Genomic DNA, 20,523 nt, shown 5'->3' on the forward strand with positions numbered 1-20,523 from the left:
TGCGGACCCGATCCGAGGGGGCCAAAGTTTCGCCCCCTATAGTCAGCGATGGAATCAGCTGACTATGCCGAGGCGCTGGTAGCCACAGCCACTCGGTCTTGGACGGGTTGAGTCTGAGTTTGTTCCTCCCCATCCAGACCCTCACGGCCTCCAGGCACCGGGCCATCACGTCAAGGGCATCGTTGGGGTGGCCCGGGGTAGATATGTACAGCTGAGTGTCATCAGCGTACTGATGGAAATCCACCCCGAAGCCACGGATGATCTCCCCCAGCGGCTTCACATAAATATTGAACAGAAGTGGAGAGAGGACCGACCCTTGTGGGACCCCACAAGTTAGGGGTCTTGGGGTCGACCTCTGTCCCCCTGCCAATACAGACTGCGTACGGTCGGTGAGGAAGGAGGAGAACCACCGCATCACGGTGCCCCCCACTCCCAGCCCACCCAACTGCCGCAGCATGATACCGTGGTCCACGGTATCAAAAGCCGCCGAGAGGTCCAAAAGAACTAGGACAGAGGAATAGCCCCTGTCCTGGGCCCTCCAGAGATCATTAACCTTACCTTAGGACTGCTGCAGCCAGGCCTCTCACGCTCCGACACCTGTCGCACTGTTGATTGACTTCTTCAGTGGCCACTTGCTGCCACTGGCAAGAAGAGACTGGACAGCCATTTATCTGAAATGGTATAGAGTTTCCTGCCTGAGCAGAGGGTTGGACTAGATGACCTCCAAGGTTCCTTCCAATTGTTGTTGTTGTTGTTGTTGTTGTTGTTATTATTATTTGCAGCCGGATGCCATGTGGTGCATTGTACCAGTGCCGCCAGTCATGGCATGGTGCTTTGGGCCATTTGCAAGAGGCTGTCCCACAGTGCCACATGGCATCCTGCCATGACCGACAGAACAGGCCCAAAGCACTCCACAGCATCCTGCCACAACCGGTGGCACTGGTGTGAAGCACCATGCAGCCTCCTGCAAATGACCCAAAGCACTGTGCAGCCTCCTGCTGTGACTGGTGGCAGCGGCTTGAAGCACCTTGTGGCCTCCTGCCATGAGGAGCAGCAATGGCCCAAAGCGCTGCATGGCATCCTGCTGTGACCAGGGCAGCAGCCTGAAGCACCATGCAGCCTACTGCCGCGAGGAGTGGCAGTGGCGCGAAGTGCCGTGCAGTGTCTTGCCACAATCGCCAGCAATGGCCCAAAACACCATGTGGCCTCCTGCCACAAGGAGTGGCAATGGCCAAAGTACCATGCAGCCTCCTGCTGTGAGGAGTAGCAATGGCACAAGCCATGCAGCATGACAAGTGTTGGGCATAGGAGGCCTGCTTGTGGTGGTCCTACCAATAAGGTAAGTGGGTGTGGGGTGGCTCCACCCCCCTAGCCCTGCCCTAGCATGCACTTCGCCCTAAAACTAGGGCTTATTTTCAGGGTAGGGCTTATATTTGGCTCCCCCCCAAAAAATCAAGCTAGGGCTTATTTTTGGAGTAGGTCTTACTTTCGGGGAGACACGGTATATCTTGCTGGTTGGAAGCATCAGTCAACCCAACAGATACTGTGAGATACTATCAATGTTCAGTTATAGGCACCCTCTCCAAAATCTAGAAACCAGTATAGCCTAGGTTCTAGAAATGGTTTAGAGGGCTTTATTGTACTATATAGAATAAAATACTTTATTGGCCAAGTGTGATTAGGCACACAAGGAATTTGTATCTATTGCATGAGTTCTCAGTGTACATACAAAGCAACAAAGTAATAATAATCATAATAACAAATAGAAAGGGTTTTCTCCCTACTTCTCCTGAATTCTTCTACATGAAAGTTCTCTGTTCATAATTTTAGAAAGCCAAGTCTGAATCATACAGCATGATTCTGGCCTGAATTGAGTGTTTTGTCACTGTTGTTGAAATTCATTGCAAGAACCTTGCCAACAGAAGCAGATAAATGAGCCTCAGAGACTCAATGGTGATTCTTTTCAAAGCATTACTCTAATTCTCTCCTTTGCTATTGATCTGCAAGGTACCACCCCCTCAAGCCCTAGACAAATTGATCCTGTGACTAACATCTGTGCACACAATTAATCTCTTTCACACATCTGATGTTCCACTTTGTTGGACACAGGACACACACTATGACTCATGTGTTAATCAGCTAATACCTGAAAATTAGGCTTGGACCTACTGTATAAACAATGACAGACAATCCATCAACAGCTTGGATGTATTAACAAATTTTGCTGGGATCTACAATTTGTTTTTGAACCACATGTTGGAAATCACTGAATGTATTCAAAGCTGATACATGCCTTGTCTAGGAGGGGAGGGGAGGAAGAGGAAAAGGATTCCAGCCAGCTAATCCAACATATACCGGAAATTGAAATTCACTATGCACCCTGGAAAAAGGATGTGACACTGCCAGAAGCTGATCCAGGCCAAGATCTTTCTCCTAAAATGCCTGAGGCAATTATCCAACTGTGTAATCTCCTACCCACATATCAATTCTGAAGAGGATAGAAAATGTTTGTCATTTCTTCCTGGGAAATAGGATGCCAGACTATTCCCTGAAGTGACTTTTCACCTTTCAGAGAAAAGTTGTCATCAATGGCCAACTCTAATTTTTAAGTGTAAAACACATCCTCATCCTTCTCTCCCCTGCACTCTCTATCCTCCCTTTAAAAGATTTCTAAATGCATATTCTTCCACTATATCAAGAAGTTGAATATTGGTTGAAGGCAACCCAAAAGCAAATAATTTGCTATATAGTGGAGTTATATGTTGAGTCTAAATTTTATAGTTATGTTCATGAGAACAACACTTACTACCCTTTCAATGCTCTAATAGGCACTGGATCCAATCCAGATGAGAAATAGAGGTACTTAAACTTTTAATACTCTACTTTTAATCTGATTTGGGATTTCATTTCTGGTACTTCTTTTAAGAAGCTATTATTCAGTCCTTAAGAAGTTTCTTCATTTACATAAAGGAACAAAGTAAATTAATAATAATAAGTGAAAAACTTTCAGAGAACTTTCATTTCTCTCCTGTAAGTGTAGATGCAGAAACAGATCGCACATCAGAAAATGTAAGTACTTTAAAAAAAAATCAGGTGGACATGTTTTGTGATAAATATATCCCTCTTACAAACCTTTTAATCAGTCTGGTAGACATAAATATATAGATATTAGAGAAGTGCTTGTGGTCCAACCTCTTGACTAGTGTATTTATTAGATGACATTGGGCTGTTCTCATTTAGACACTTCTCAGTGAAAACAAACAAACATATGAAAACACACCTTGAGCTCCTTGGGAGAAAGGTAGCAACTCGAAAAGTGGGAACAGAAGCTTTCCAGTCTTTGCACTCTAAATTCTTTTTATTGAGCATTCAAGTGAATGCAAACATATTAAGTAGCTTTGAATCGAACACAAAAGGTATAAAGTAGTGAAGGCAAAAGAAGGGAAGATTGTGAGGAATCATCATCTGATGTGAAACAAAAGCTTGTCCTTCGTAGGATTGGCTTTAATGTATCTCTTGCCATTTTTGTAAGAGACATATTTCTTTTCCAGCTGATAGGAGAATTGGGTGGGCGGGACCTCTTCTCCTTTCAAAGAGCCAGTAATTCCATTAAAGCTCAAAATGACTTGGTGAAACATGAGTAAGGGGAAATCGTTTGCAAGAACACACCAGCTGGGTTCCATGACATCACTTGCGGAATAAAAGGAAATGAACTAATAAGATATGCATACAAATCTCATTTGGTTGTTGCTGTTGTTGATTTGCTTACAGGGTTCCGAGATGGTTTTATAGGCTGACAAGAAATGAAGAGAGGGGGGGAGAGGGGGAGAGAGAGAGAGAGAGAGAGAGAGAGAGAGAGAGAGAGAGAGAGAGAGAGAGAGAGAGAGAGAGAGAGAGGAAAAGGGAGGGGAAATGGCTTGAGTATTTTGTTCCTTTTGGTAAATCATTTTATTTTTTATTAAAGCTGACAGTGAAATAAAATGGTCACAATGCTTCCCATTTTCTTTTATTTTGAAAAGAATGATTGTGGGTGCAAGAATGCCATGCACATCTAAATATACAATATCTGCAAAGCCAGGAAACAGTATTTGAACATATTCATTAACACCTACATTCTTCATGTCATGATTTACATGCACAGACATTGACCTTGTTGGATACTTTATGAGTAAGTATTTCATTTGGAAAAAAAATCATGTTTCCTGTCAGATGCTATTACACCAATGGTAGATAACTGGTTTTTGAAATTAATATTGTAGAAATCCTGCAGAAGCAAGAACTTTCACAGAAAAAAAATAGGAATCTCTACTAGAGACTAAATAGAAAAATCTTCTGTTACTTAGCTTAGGCATTAGCTACTCCACTTAAAAGAAAATCTAGGTCAGCCAAATACATGAGAAACCAAATATATAATCTAGTTCAAATTAAATTTTAATTGATAAAAATATGTAGCAAAGTCTCCTAACTTCTATACACTCTTATCCCAGCTCTACTAATATACAGGTAACCCTCGACTTACAACCATTCATTTAGAGACTGTTTGAAGTTACAACAGCACTGTAAAAACTGATGTATGACCTGTTTTCACATGACCATTGCAGCACCCATGGTCACATGATCAAAATTTGGGCGCTTGGCAACTGGCATGTATTTATGACAGTTACACTGTCCTGGGGACATGTGATTACCATTTGTAACCTTCCCAGCTGGCTTCTGAGAAGCAAAGTCAAGGGGGAAGCCTGATTCGCTTAATGTCTGCATGATTCATTTATCAACTGCAGTGACTTGCTTAACGACTATTGCAAAAAAGTTCATAAAATGGGGCACAACTCACTTAAGAACTGCCTTGCTTAGCAATGTATATTTTGGGCTCAATTGTGGTCTTAAGTTGAGGGGCTGCCACAAGGAAGAGGAGGTCAACCTATTTTCCAAAGCACAAGAAGGCAAGACAAGAAACAATGGATGGAAATTAATTAAGGAGAGAAGCAAGCTAGAACTAAGTAGAAATTTCCTAACAGTGAGAACAATCAACCAGGGGACTGGCTTGCCTTCAGAAGTCGTGGGTGCTGGACAGACACTTGACTGAAAAGACTGGACAGATACTTGACTGAAATGATATAGGGTCTCCTGCTTGATCAGGGGGACTAGAAGACCTCCAAGGTTCCCTTGCAATTCTGTTATTATGACTACCTATATCTATGTTTGGATATACATGGTTCAAAGTAAAATCTTTGCTCAGGCCTAAAGGAAATGCACAGTGTGATCATGCAAGCTTCTGAGTTATATAGAACTTTTTATGCCATGCTGGATTTGAAGGGCAAATGAAAACAAGAGGGGGAGAAGTTGCTTACGATATAGTGTTAAATGCTGCATTTGAATTTTAAACTGACAACAGGAGATGTCCTTTGTAGATTCAGTTAGGCCTGGGAGAAAGATGGGAGTTTACACTAAGAGAACAGGATCTGAGAAGCAATAGAGAGTGAAAGAGAGAAAACAGCTGTCAGTGTATATAACCTTTCTCATGGCTTCAGACTGATACATGTAGTTCCGCTCAACCATCCCTTAAGGTTGATCCTTTGATTCCTCCTATTCCTGTTTTCTTCCTTATTATTCACTGTTGTGATGGTTCAACAGAATGAGATGATAAGGCAAAACTGGGAATAAATTGTGTATATACAGTACGGGAAATAATTTCGTAAACAATTTCCCCTTGAATTGTATGTAAACTTCATTTAATGTAGAAGGATTAACTTTAGATCAAATGAGCCCAGGAGTGTGCTGTTAAGCGTACATTTCCTTGCTTGTCATCCTTGATTGGGAAGGTATGTCAACAAAATAATTTTAATCAAAGGGCTTTTCCTGATGGCTGAGTTAAAGTGCTATCCACAGACTAGTCCTTGAGCTGGCAGGATAGTATATCAGTTTAAAATCTACTGCCTCCACTGGAGATCTCAATAACTTATTTTTATTTTTGTATGACAATTAACCTTACATGGAGTACATTTATACATTATCTATAACACTATTATAGGAAATGCCAGTACATGAAAAGAAAAACTTTAAAAACAACTAATTGAAAAATGAAAAAAAAATAGAGAAACAATAATAAAAAACACACCTAAAAACAAAATAAAGCAAAAATAGATTCAAGACTTTGGGATTTCACTGCTTCAGGTTAAAAGACATAATTACATATCATTACATATATCATCAGTACAATTCAAATTTAAATATAGAGTTTGGTCATATGGAATCATAAGGAGGCTAGCAAATGGTACTGTCTTTCTTTACCGCATACAGGACATATCAGAGGCAAAAGTTAATGGATTCTCATGTCTTTGTTTCTCTTCTCTCCCACCAGTCATCACCAGCCAGCAGGAGACATCCACAATCAGGCTCTTTAACATTGGGCGTGGATGGGAAGGAAGCAAATCTTAACAGATGGCTTCTGAAAGTTATGGTATTCCCTATGATGCTCTATAAAAGTGAAAGTTGGACTTTGGAGAAGCCGGATAGAAAGATCTACCTATGTGGTGGCTAGGAGTCAACAACAACTTAATAGTACAAAATTTATCAGTCAATCAATCAATCAGACTGACAGTATATCCATTTATCAAAATATTCTCTAGTTTTGCAGTTGTTTTAGGTGATTGTGTTCAAAATTCAAAGGAAGCCTTACTCTTGGCTGATGGGTTTGGATATAGATTTAGTGTACAGTGGTTGGGAAAGGAAATTGAAGCTCATGTAGTTCAACTCTCTGGCTAGTGCAGGAATTTACTACAGTACTACAGTATAGAATTCTCTACAGACAGTAATTCAGCTTCTATTTAGACACCCCAAGTAAAGGAGAATCTGTGATCTCCCAAGGCAGTCTGTTCCATTATTGCACAGCTCATACTGATATATATATTTTTCTTGAGATCTAACCAAATTTGACTGTGTTGTAATTTTAAACCCTTTGTTTCTTGTCCTTTCTTCTGGAACATCTTTGAACAATTTTGCCCTGGCTTCTGCATGACAGCCCTTCAGTTACTTAAAGAGAGCTGTCATATCTCCCTGCAATATTCTTTTCTCCAGGCCAAACATCCCCATGCCTCCAGCTATTCCTCATTTTTTTCCCAGGCTCCTTATCATCTTGGTTGCTTTCTGCTGGGCATACTCCTGTTTGTTAAAGTCCTGCCTACAGTGCAGTACCCAGGAGCAATATTCTAGATGTAGTTTGACAATGGCAGAGCTGGTTGTCAGATAAGAATATTACAAATTCAGGGCAGGATGCAAATATCCAAAGCTCCATTTGGATGGAGAATAAGAAGTCTTCAGATATTGACCATGTCTGCATTTCATGGGCTGCTTCAAATCGGAAGGGAGAATTAAATTAAATTAAATCTTAAATTAAATTAAAGTTAAGAGGTGCAGGACAGTCCTTTGGAAGGTCCCTGCTGTCAGAGACTTATCTTCCGGGCATGTGGAACAGAGTCTTCTCTGGCTTTGCTTGTAAGCTATGAATGCATTTCCATTAGGAGTTGAGTTTCTTTCCCCTATTTTCTCAGCATTTAAGACATAGTTGAAAGAGAGTATTGATGTTGATATTGGTATGTTTTTTAAAACTTTTTATATTGTTTTTGTTTTTAAAAAAGTGGCCGCCTTAAGGGCTTGTCAGAATAAAAAGAGAAGAGTATTAAATAAATAAATGTGTTTATTTATTTAGACAAGCATTGATTGTCCTGCTAATTTACATACTATAGTACTAATCTATTATGCCTGAATCACAGACATTCATCTTTTGCATTTTTAATTTCTCAGATTTTAAAGTTGCCCTGAGTATAGGTTCTGAAGTGGATTGTTATATCTGGAATTGCCAAGAATATTTACAATATACCTGGATGAACAAGTTGCCTTTTAAAAACTAAATTAATATCAATATCAATAAACAATGATGCAAATATAGTCCCTCTCTGAACACCACATAACAAACCAGTCTAGCGTGCACATGTATAAATTCTAACAAAAGGTGCTGTGCTTCTCAAATTTCACTTTAGAATTACTCTTGCTACAAATTCTTTAAAGTCAAGAATCACAATTTTAATATATCTGCCACCTGTATTTTATTTTTGCAACTGCATGGATTGCCCAAGACTTCTGAAATTTACTCTTCCAACTATCTGGGATCCATGCCTAATATTTAAGAGGAAGAAAAGCAGGCTTTAAGACTGAACCCTAAAACAGGCTTCAAAACTGCATTTTTAAAGCCTGCTTCAGGGTTTGGTTTTAAAGCTTGATTTAAAACATTAATTAAAAAATTAATTAAAATGTTCAATTTTGCAAAACTAATGAGCAACATATGCAGGTCCCTATGATCTTTATCCAGGAATTACCTTCTCTCTCCAGCATTTTCCTGCTCTACCTATTTTGGCAGCCCGGCCAGATTATTCACATCAAGCAGAAGTCAGTCAATGTTTCAAACCACGTCTTCCACAAACTCTGTGCATGCTTTTCTTCTGAATAGTGTGACAATATAGTGATTAGAATAGACCAAAGGACCATCCAGCTCACCTTCATTTCTCACTAGACAGTATTGGGAGGCAGGATATGAATGGAACAACATCTTTTCTTTTCTTACATCCTCAGTAATGAAGGGTGAGAGGCATCCAGTCTTCATTACATGAGATTGGGGGTAAATAGCCATTGTAGCCTTGTATCTAATCCTTCCTCTGTTATAGCAACAAGGTTGATAGCCCTTAGTACATATTGTAGCAGCAAATTCAATATTTATTTATTTATTTATTTATTTATTTATTTATTTATTTATTTATTTATTTATTTATTTATTTAGTTAGTTAGTTAGTTAGTTAGTTAGTTAGTTAGTTAGTTAGTTAGTTAGGGTATATAGCATATAATGTCAGGGAAATCTACAAATGCTAGACATAATGCAGTCCTCATAGCCTAGATTGCTAGTTCATTCTGTTTGGTGTTTGCATGCCTAGGTGTGTTGTGAGGTTGGCAAACTAGCTTTACATAAGCTAACTAGCAGTGTTTGGGTTTCTGTCTCTTCCAGACTCCTCCACCAGTCTCACCTTGCTTCTCCTTGTGTTGTGATGTTCCGCATCCGACCAGTCCAGCACCAGCTTCTCCTCTCCACATACACAAATGAAGCTAGGTTTTTCCCACTGAAGGGGTACTCACTTATCTACTTGCAATATTGCATGCTTTCAAACTGCTGTGTAGGCAGGAACTAGGGAACAAGCAACATGAATTTAGTCTAACTCATAGAGCTGGGCTTGAACTGCCAGAGTACAAGGCCATTTCTGATCAGCAGTTCCAGCATCCTGAAGTCCCTGTACCACTGCATATCCAGAATTCGATACTTAACAGGATATGAAGGACTTCCTTTTGATTTTTCCTATGTTAATCTTAGCACAGTTTGAGAAACAGGGTATGTGATATCACTTACTACAATCTTGGCAGATGAGCATTTGGAAAGACTGGAGGTAGTAGGCAGTGACTGGATAGTTCCTTCCTGACTATTTTTCCTAATGATAGAATAAGCCATAATACTTATTTTTGAAAGTTTAGCATCTGCATGCGTATATGCAGGGCTTTTTTTTGTCATAGAATGCCCAGAACGGAGTTCTGGCACCTTTTTTGGATAGAACCTTGTAGGGTAGGCAAGGCGGGTTGTATGACATGTGTGAGTTCCGGCACCTTTTTTTTTTTTTTTTTTTTTTACAAAAAAAGCACTGCGTATATGTATACACACATACACACACCATGTGCATTCATAATTTCCTGGAAGTATTCTGGGTTTGATTTTTAAGTCAAAATTAAGTTTTGACTTTAACATCTACTTAGTTTTAAAACTTTTTAAATCCCTAATCCTAATAAGTACATGTAAATTGTTGTAAAGTAAATCTTTGTTTCAGAATTCTACATAACAATTTTCCCTCTCCTCACCACCTTTGACATAAACCAGATTCATTTTTTTTCACATTATCAGGATAGCAGATTCTGAATTAGAACAGTCTAAATTAAAGTGCAATCTTTTTGCCAGCTGCAATATGACAGCTGCTGTGTTCATGACAATGACATGTATATACTGTTAATTAATCATAATAAAATTGATACAACAAATGGCGGTCCTCAATGCTAACTCTTTATGTGTGTCTGCTTTGACTTCGGTGATGAATGTGTTTCCCACCTTGAGGCTGCACAATAGTTCTGGATTTTGCTTAGATTATACTCAGATGTAATTGCACAATAATTACAAAGGCAAAGACCAAATCTCCTAAGCCAATTTTCAGAGTAAGAGTTAATAAAGAAGGCTAACTGTACAGTACACTATAACATTGTTTAATAGTGCGCTGTCTCTTTAAGGAGATAACCACACAAGAGGTGATTTAACTATATTTATTAAATAGGCTTGAAATCTATGTTGAACAAAAGGAACTTAACTTCTTGCAAGGAACATGCTACTACTCCCCAAAACACAAATATTGGCCTTTGAGGTAGGCAAGGTCAAGAAACAGACACAGCTGAAATTCCAGAAATACTTTTTATTGCTGTGGGGTAGGATAACAGAATGTTAAAAGTCAACCAGAGTTTTTTTTCTCCTCCGTCTTATGCTAAAAATATCAAAGTGGGGCATACAAGTTTAATATATTATGGTTGGTTGCACAGTCAGCCAGATGTTCAGATTGGATTTGGCCTTTTTGTCTGCCTATCGAATCCTTCCCAAGGACCTGGAATAGGCAAATCTTGTTGTTTAATAATATGAAAGGCCTTGTCACAGATGTAAACTGTTCCAAGGGAAGCTCCCTTTTGCAATTGAATTTGTAAATACCCATGATGTTCGGCTCATGCTCCAGATGTTTTGGGATTGCACCCAAGGTGCCTATTACTATTGGTGCTATTTTTGCTTTTTTGCCATCATTCTACTTCTATTTACAGGTCTTTGTAATTTGTTACTGTCTCTTCTATTCTGCTGTCTCCAGGTACTGCCACACCCACTGTCCAAACTTTTTGTGTTTCTTATAGACAATGGTTAAGTCTGGATGTTATATAGCAGCTGCTTGTCTGTTTGAATTCTAAAGTCACAGAGCACTTTAGCGTCTTCATTTTCTATTACTTTGATTATTTGTGTCTCACCAGTTCTCGCTTGGAAGAAAATAGTATTTCCTGCAAATATACCAATGCACCGTTGTTGCTACTTTTTCATGACGTTGTTTGAAGTCAGAATTGTGATCTTCTTGCAGCAGCTAACTACGTGGTCCACTGTTTCTTCATCTTCTTTGCAGAGATTGCATTTATCCAATCATGTGGCAAGGAGTCAACTGCCTTCTGGTAATCAATCCAAACTACATTCAAGTTGGTGTTCTTTCTCTTGCAGTTTTCCAAAATCCTCTTGTCAGTTAGGGGCTCAGGTGGGAAGAGCACACCTAGCAAATTGAAAGTTGTTGGTAAACAGGTAATTGGCCCATGGTTTACCTGGTGCTGCCCCTTCCCTTCTTTTATCTTTCATTATCAGGTAGATTTTGCCAGATGTTAGAAGTAGGCAAAGAAACATAAAAAGAAAAAAAAGAAAAAAAGAAAAAACAATCCTACATAGAACAAATGGAAATAATACATAAAAATATTACAAGAAGCACAGGTGGGTAAATGCATACACTTGCAAACACATACACATGCACACACACATACATACCAAATTGTGAAAGTCAAACATATCATGATAAATTTACCCCTCATTAGCTCTGGTATCCCTGGTGTTTATTACTACTTGGTGTTTATTAGTACCACTTTATAAAGCCTTAGTAAGATCACACTTAAAATACTGCAGCCAGTTTTGGTCACCATATTATAAAAAAGATATAGAAATTCTGGAAAGAGTGCAGAAAATAGTAACAAAGATGAATAGGGACCTGGAGGCTAAAACATATGAAGAACGGTTGCAAGAATTGGGTTTGTCCAGTCTATTGAAAAGTAAGTCTAGGGATTACATGATAGCAGTGTCCCAATATCTAAGGGGCTGCCACAAAGAAGAGTAGAGTAGGGTAGAGTAGAGTAGAGTAGAGTAGAGTAGAGTAGAGTAGAGTAGAGTAGAGTAGAGTAGAGTAGAGTAGAGTAGAGTAGAACAGAACAGAACAGAATAGAATAGAGCTGGAAGGAACCTTGGAGGTCTTCTAGTCCAGCTCCCTGCTCAAGCAGGAGAACCTATACCATGTCAGACAGGTGATTGTCTACTCATTTCTTAAAAATCTCCAGTGATGGAGCACTCACGATTTCTGGAGGCAAGCTGTTCCCCTGGTTGATTGTCCTCACTGTCAGGAAGTTTCTTCTTAATTCCAGGTTGCTTCTCTCTTTAATCAGTTTCAACCATTGTTTCTCGTCCTTCCCTCTGGTGCTCTGGTGAACAATGTGGCCCCCTTTTCCTTGTGGCAGCCCCTCAGATACTGGAATCCTGCTATCATGTCTCCCCTATTTCTCCTTTTCTTTAGACTAGCCAAACACAAGTCCCACAGCTGTTGTTCATATGTTTTAGTCTCCAGGCCTTTGATCATCTCAGTTGCTCTTCTCTGAATTTTTTCAAACTCTCAACATCTTTTTTGTGATATGGCAACCAAAATTGACTGCAGTATTCCAAGTGTGGTCTTACCAAGGTTTTATAAAGCGGTACTAATACTTCACATGATCTTGATTCTATGCCTCTGTTTATACAATCCAGGATTGTATTAGCTTTTTTGGTTGCTGCTGCACACTGCTGGCTCATAGTTAAGTGATCGTCCACTAGGACTCCAAGGTCCCTTTCACAGTTACTGTTTTTAAGCCAGGTCTCACCCAATCTGTACTTGTACCTTTTATTTTTCCTGCCTAAATGTAAAACTTTGCTTTTCTCCACATTGAAACTCAGTTTGTTGGATAGGGCCCATTGTTTGACTTTGTCTAGATGTTTTGGGATCCTGAGTTTGTCTTCTGGGGTGTTGGCTACTCCTGTCAGTTTGGTGTCATCTGCAAATTTGATGAGTTCCCCTTCAATTCCCTCATCTAAGTTATTTATGAAGATGTTGAAGAGTACTGGGCCTAAGATGGAACCTTGTGGTACCCCACTGGTTAGTTCTTTCCATGTGGATGTAGTGCCATTGAGGACTACATGTTGAGTACAGTTTGTCAGCCAGCTACAGAGCCATCTAGTGGTGATGTTGTCTATTCCAGCTTTTTCTAGGTTGTGGTCTACTTTATCAAATGCCTTACTGAAATCTAAGTATACTACATCCATAGCATTTTGCTGCTCTACTAGTTTAATCACTTTATCAAAGAATGAAATAAGATTGGTTTGGCATGATTTGTTTTTAACGAACCCGTGCTGGCTACTAGTTATAAATTTATTTGCTTCTAGTTGTTCGCAGATCTGTTTTTTTTTATTTATCTTTTCTAGGATCTTCCCAGGTATTGATGTTAAACTGATTGGTCTGTAGTTTCCTGGATCCGTTTTTTTTTCCCTTTCTTGAAGGGAACATCAGCCCTTTTCCAATCCTCAGGTACTTCCCTGGTGCTCCAGGATTTTTGAAAGATGTGGTGCAATGGTTCTAAGATAACATCTGCCAGCTCTTTCAGAACTCTGGGGTGTAATCTGTCGGGTCCTGGTGATTTATATTTGTCAAGGTCGGATAGGTGTTCTCTTACCATTTTCTTGTTTATTTTAATTTTTGTTTCTAGTATGTCTTTTGCAGTGGTTTTTTGGGGGGTATGTTGTGTTAGTTTCTTTTTATGTGAAGACTGATGCAAAGTATGAGTTAAGCAGTTCTGCTTTCTCCCTGTTGCCTGTTATTTCCTTGCCATCTTCTCTCTTTAGTGGGCCTACAGTTTCCTTGACCTTTTTCTTGTTGTTAATATGTTGGAAGAAACTTTTTTTATTGTCCTTGATTTCTGTTGCAAGTCTTTGTTCATTCTGAGCCTTTGCTCAGCTAGGTTGGTTAGGAATCTGTTTGATCTCCTGCTTACTGCAGAGTTTGTCTCCCAGTTGATATCTGGATAGTTGAAGTGTCCTATTACTACTGTGGTATGTTTCCTACATACATTTGTTAACTGGTTGGCAAAGAGTTCATCTATTTCTTCTGTTTGGTTGTGTGGCCTGTAATATATACCTATGGCAATTTCACTTTTTTTCTCTTTTATATTGACCCATATACATTCTGGAGAGATTTTATTTTTGATCATGTGCATTTCTGTAGATATGTAGTGTTCTCTTACATATAGTGCAACTCCCTCTCCTATTTTTGTTTCTTTTGAACAATTTGTATCCATCCATCAGTCCATTCCATTCATGGGTTTCGTCCCACCAGGTTTCTGTTATGCCAATTATGTCATAAGCTCCCTTGTGTACTATTGCTTCTAGTTCACTCTGTTTGTTTCCCACGCTTTGAGTGTTGGTATATAAGCATTTAAGACTTTTATGCCTATCCATGAGTATGTTTCCAGCATCTCCTGATTGTTGTTTGAGTTTTTCTTTTTTTATCATCACTGCCTACCTCATTGTTTGATTCTATTACCAACAGATTATAGAGATTGGTCACCCTCCCCCCTCAGTTTTAGTTTAAAGCCCTCCTGATGAGTTGGGCCAGTCTTTTGCCAGGTACATTTTTGCCTGTTTTCGTGAGGTGCAGCCCATCCCTTGCCAAGAGTCCTTCATGTAGGAAATGCAGTCCATGATCCATAAACCCTTTAACCAATGGTTTATTTCTAAAATTCTTTTTCCCCCTCAATGGGTGTTGGCCTTTCATTGGGAGTACTGATGAGAACACTATTTGTTGTCCTAGCTTCTTAACTTTATTGCCTAGTTGTTTGTAATCTCTCACTATTGTACTCAGGTTGTTTGTTGTGTCATTCATCCCAATGTGGAGGAGGAGGAAGAGGTAGTAATCTGTAGGCCTAATTATTTTGGTTAGGTTCTTAGCCACATCTTTGATTTTTGCTTCAGGGAGACAACATACCTCCCTGGTTTTTATGTCTGGTCTGCAGATGGATGATTCTGTTCCTTTGAGGATATAATCTTCTATTACCAACACTTGCCTTCCTTTTTGGGGGGCTGCAGTCTGGGGTGCTTTTCTGTTTATCTCAGGTGTGTTTGTTGATGTGGCTTTTTAAGGGATATTTGAGGTGACTTTTTTAGGGAGGTCAACCTATTTTCTAAAGAACCAGAAGGCAAGACAAGAAACAATGGAAACTAATCAAGGAGAGAAGCACCATAGAACTGTGGAGAAATTTCCTAAATGGACCATTTGCTGTAAAAATGCAAGGTTATGGCATGAACTCAGAAGGAAGAGAGGAGATGTGTATTTGCAAGGCCTGTATAACAAAGATAAAGGAAAAGGGAGTGTGGACAGGTGGGGCCCCTTTCAGTGTAGAAAACAAGACCTGTCAGGCACATCATACAAGACATATTGCTAAGATAAGGAATAGGGCTCAGACAGGGCCTATGGAAGACTTGCTACATGTCTTCTAGGATGCCTATTAGTTAACTTTTAGGAATAGAGATAAAATAGAGCCAATAGAATATTTGTTAGATAACTTTTGAAGTGTTTATTATATTAAAACTTAGAAATAGGGATGGCATGGAGCCAATAGAGGACTCTTTCAGAATGCCTATTAGACAATGTTCCTTTATCCCACCTTTAAAAAATGTATAAAAGTTTGTTGAATCTTTTGTTCTGGTTCCTGGCATTTTGCTGGCTGGGGCCCCTTTTGCTGACGTGCTTCAATAAAAGGAAAGAAAATTTGTACCTCGTGTCTGGTGTTCTTCATCAACTTTGGCACCTGGCTCAGACCCAAACTGGGGACAACAGAATGGCTTGCCTTCAGAAGTTGTGGATTTTCCTCACTGGGAGCTTTTAATAAGAGACTGGACAGCCACTGGTCTGGAATGGTATAGGGTTTCCTGCTTGTGCACAGGATTGGACTAGAACAGGGGTGTCAAACTGCCAGCCCGCAGGCCGGATGCTTCATCTGGAAGCTACGCCCACCCCATTGCTGGCAATGGCAAAATCATCCTGATACGTTGCACGACGTCACGTGATGTCGCAAGTTTGACATGTCTGGACTAGAAGATCTCCAAGGTCCCTTCCAACTCTGTTATTCTGTTATTTAACTTTGGACTCTCCTCAATTTATTTAATGCTGATAATAGGAATAACTTGTGGCCATGTAGCCATGTGAAATGAACTCTTGTTTCTGAATCAGAATTGCCCATATCCCACTAACAGAGACTGTTAAAACAGCCCAGTGCAGATATTAGTTTCATGAACCTTCTGAAACAGGTTTTTCAAAATATAGTCCTGGTTTTAACTAAACTGCAAAAAGACTAGTCAAGGTAATATAAAAGACCTCTTTTCTCCATTCTGAAGTCTCCCAATTCAGAAACATTTTTATAGCCTCATGAGTCAGGAGAACAAGGCACAAGAGGGACCATAAAATAAAATCTGTCTCATGCCTTGAGCTCTGACTACAGCTAATTGCTTGGCATTCCAAATTATAATGTCATATTTTAGGGCCTTAGAGGTGGAAAGGATTTATTTATTTTTTTAATCTTTGACCATACCTCCTAAAAGTACCTTAATCCTAAGAAAAAATGTCATATTATGATATAGCCAAACTAAATGGGAGAAGATTTCTGTGCAGCGTTTGGAGCCCAGTTATAATATGTACTCATTGTTTCTCTAACACACTGAGTATATTACCTTAGCCATAACATGGGGGACTTTCCAATCTAATTTGTTCAGCACTAGTGCTGTTGAAGACTGGGAAGTGTTCCAGGGGAAATCACCTCCACACAAACAGAGATTAGCAGCTCTCCCTTGCAGACATATGGAAATGATTGCCTATAATCTCCGGTAATTGTGGCAGTATTACATTCAAATCCTGTTTTCAATTTTCTCAAACTCTAGACTGATTGTGTTATTAAATCATGCTGGCTGATGTATTTAATAAGGACTATTAAATGTTTATAAAATTAGGGGAATCAATATGAGCTTTGAGTTGGATGATGTGTTTATGGCTTACAGCAAAGGTAGACGATTGTTAAAAATAACAGCAATAGAATTAAAGATGTGTCTACGAAATTGACATCAACAACCCACTTTAACAAAATTGATTAGAAACACCTAATTAAGGTGTGGAGGAGATAATAAAGTCTAATACTTATCTAGAGAAAGGTTTCTTTAGTTTAAAACAATAGAAAACAGTCTAAAACAACAGAACACAATCCTAAAAGTATAGTTCACATATCCACTCATGTAATAAAGATACAATCCTACGTACTTTAACTTGATAGTAAACTTAGATGAGCCAAGATAATTTTTGGCTGAAAAAGAATCATGTTCTCATTTCCCATGGCTTAAAGACTACAGTTGGAACACATCAGTTTTGAGCCTGGAAGATGCTCATGAAGTGAAATGTAACTGCAAACCCATTAGAAAGTGGATTGTCCAGAGCTCCCATAGGAATCATTTCCACCAAGGTCTGACCTCCATCCCCACCATTCAAACCAAATGCTTTTCATCTACTGATGTTAATTGGCAGAAATTTGTGCTAGTAGTGGCATTCTATTCTCTCTTTTCCCCCTAGGACTGAAGCCAAGCTCCCCCCCCCAAAAAAAACCCCCAAAACAACACTCCACCCCTGACTACGTAACAAACAAACAAATCAATGAGATAGCAAGCTTATTTTTAACATGTATTGCTCCCAATGAGGGGGTTTTCCTCACAGTATAATGAAACTGCCAGAGAAAACATTCAGTCCATGTTCAGATCCACTCCTGGCCAATAATGTCCAGTACTTTTGAGCTCCAATATTCCTGAGAAAATTGTACTATACAATATTGTACTGCCCAAAGTCTTACTTAATTAGCCTACTTGTATTTTCAGACAATTTAAGTATTTCCTTATTTTTCCCTGGCCATTTTAAAGAACAGAGAAATTTTAGTATGACTTTCAGTTTATTAGCAGAGGTTGGTTTCATAATGCATGTTGTGATGCACAATCAGTTAAACCAGATTATATGGATCTAAGCTGATTTTTCTCAGTTTAGTTTATTCATACATTTCCCATGTCTAGAGAAATTTCCACTGGTTTTAATTTAGATAAATCCAATTTGGTCTACTTCCATTCTTAGAGGTATGAGGCTGAAGTTACAAGGCACACAGAATCCTCTACAAAAGTGAGTTCTACATGCTATTTGAATCTGAGCTAGGTAACTATTTTTTTCTAAATTATTTATTTATTTATTAAAAATTTCCCAAAGCCTTTGGGACTATAGCAATGACCTGATCTACCATAGTAAGTATGGCTGGCATGTTTCTGAATTCTTCCTGGGGGTGAGCATATTCACATAAAATAGGCATATTAAGCCAAATATTGTACTTATTTTAAATTATAATTTGCAGAAAGTTGTAAACAACACAGGCAACCCAAAGCTGAAAACTGTATCACTAAAAATGCTTATTTTGCTCCTGAATTTCTTTGATGCAATCTTATGAAACTCTAGGGATGAAGAAATGTATCTGAGGTTTGGTTACCACCAGTGCTTTTTTTGTAAAAAAAAAAAAAGTGCCGGAACTCACACACATCATACAACCCGCCTTGCCTACCCTACAAGGTTCCATCCAAAAAAGGTGCCAGAACTCCGTTCTGGGTGTTCTATGACAAAAAAAGCCCTGGTTGCCACCAAACATTATATATTGTCACATGTTGAGGTAATACAAAGTAGTTACAGTGTCCATCTGAAAATGTAATCATGGCTTTAAGTAGTGTTGATATATGTAATTTATGAAATACACCGGTGACAAATAATTGCAAGAGTTGGATCTAAAGATCCTATGAATAGAATTTTTTCTAAAGGAGAAGGAGGAGATCTTTTTGTGTTTTGAATTAATTTTCCCCTACTCCCCCTTGCTTTTTTTCCCCCTGACGTCCACAATATTTTGGATTAATGTCATAATATAAAAGTCAAATATTCATTTATCCAATTTGAAATTATATGACAAAGACCACTATTCTATGTGTGTCATCATTTAGTGAACTGCAATCATCTTCAATGAGCAGAGTTCCTGGTAACTGCAAACAGAATAAAAACTCTGTATTGATTCTGCTTATGTAGGTTGGGACTTCTATATTTTAGTTATTTCTATACCGTTGCATCTTTCTACAACCATCTCTCTTCTCTCTCAGATTCATCCTGTCTTCCACAACTGCTTTTGGGGGATGGGGTGACAAAGATGGGTAGAGGCTTCCATGAGTTGAGGGTATCAAAGAAAACTAGGTCTCTTCTCCCAAGAGAAGCACTTTTCCTCAAGGCAAAACCACCACAGGATAGAATGGAAGGCTTTTGAAGAGTTGTTAGGAGATGAGCAATATATAAATGTAATAAATAAACAAATAAATAAGGCGATGTCCCTACCTTTGAAAGCATGTGTATTCAAGCAGCTGAAGACAATTAAAAACACCAATTAAAAACTTCATATAGTTTCAAATAAATGCATGCAGAAATCAACATATAATGTATAGATTTCTTCAGAATTCTTCATTCATGTGATTTTTGAAGATTAAGACTAAAATTAATTCCAATTTAAAATCAATTTCGAGCTATAAATTTCAGGGTTTTTCTAGGAAAAATAAAAATGGATACTTTTGTCCAGTTTTTATTACAAAATTATTATAAAATTCACTTCAGTTCTGTCTAAAAGTAATGGTATAACTCTTTTTTATATTTTACACAATGTAATAATGATTAGTTTGGTGAAGGAACTTATATATTCAAATGACAGATTTTGCAAATTCAATTTCCTTGTTGTAAAATACATGCTATTTAATCTTCTGCAGAATGCAAGGTTTCTATCTATTTAATCACTCAAAATTTCACCTTCAAATTTCCTTTAACCTTTCACTGGCTTTCTTTGATCACTGTAATAATTTTAATGAGTCATTATCAAAAAAAGGGTTTTTTTCAATTCTTTGCATTAGTAATTCTCACTGGGCAAAAAGCATTTTAAAATCCAAACTCATTAAAACCACAGCCCACATGCTAAAATAATTTGGTCCCCTGACTAAAGGATAAACTTAAACTTGTTTTTTTCCAGCAAATTAATTTTTCTTTCTTTTCTCTTCTTTCTTTTCCCCCCCAGGGCAGTGGACGGATGAGACTTACAAATGAATTAATTACTGAGTTACCCAGCATAAAATGCCCCACATCATTATATTTACATAAACATGCAGTATTTTAAAACCCTGGTGTAGCTAGCCCACAATGTAGCCTTTTCAAAATCCTATGAAGTAAGGAAGATTTTGCATGGTTTGCATTACAAACATTGCAAGGGGCGAAGTAAACTGGATATAAGGCTAATATTTGGCAGTGTCTTATAAATAATCTGATTATTTTATATTGATTGAAATATAAAATTTGATCTTGTGTACCAGAAACAAGACCAGCCATGCTTGCTCATCTGCTTCATCTTGGAATTTCTCTGCTGGCAGTGTTTTCT

The sequence above is a fragment of the Protobothrops mucrosquamatus genome, unplaced genomic scaffold, assembly GCF_001527695.2.
Source record: "Protobothrops mucrosquamatus isolate PMUCROS unplaced genomic scaffold, P.Mucros_1.0 scaffold_306, whole genome shotgun sequence".
NCBI lineage: Eukaryota > Metazoa > Chordata > Lepidosauria > Squamata > Viperidae > Protobothrops > Protobothrops mucrosquamatus.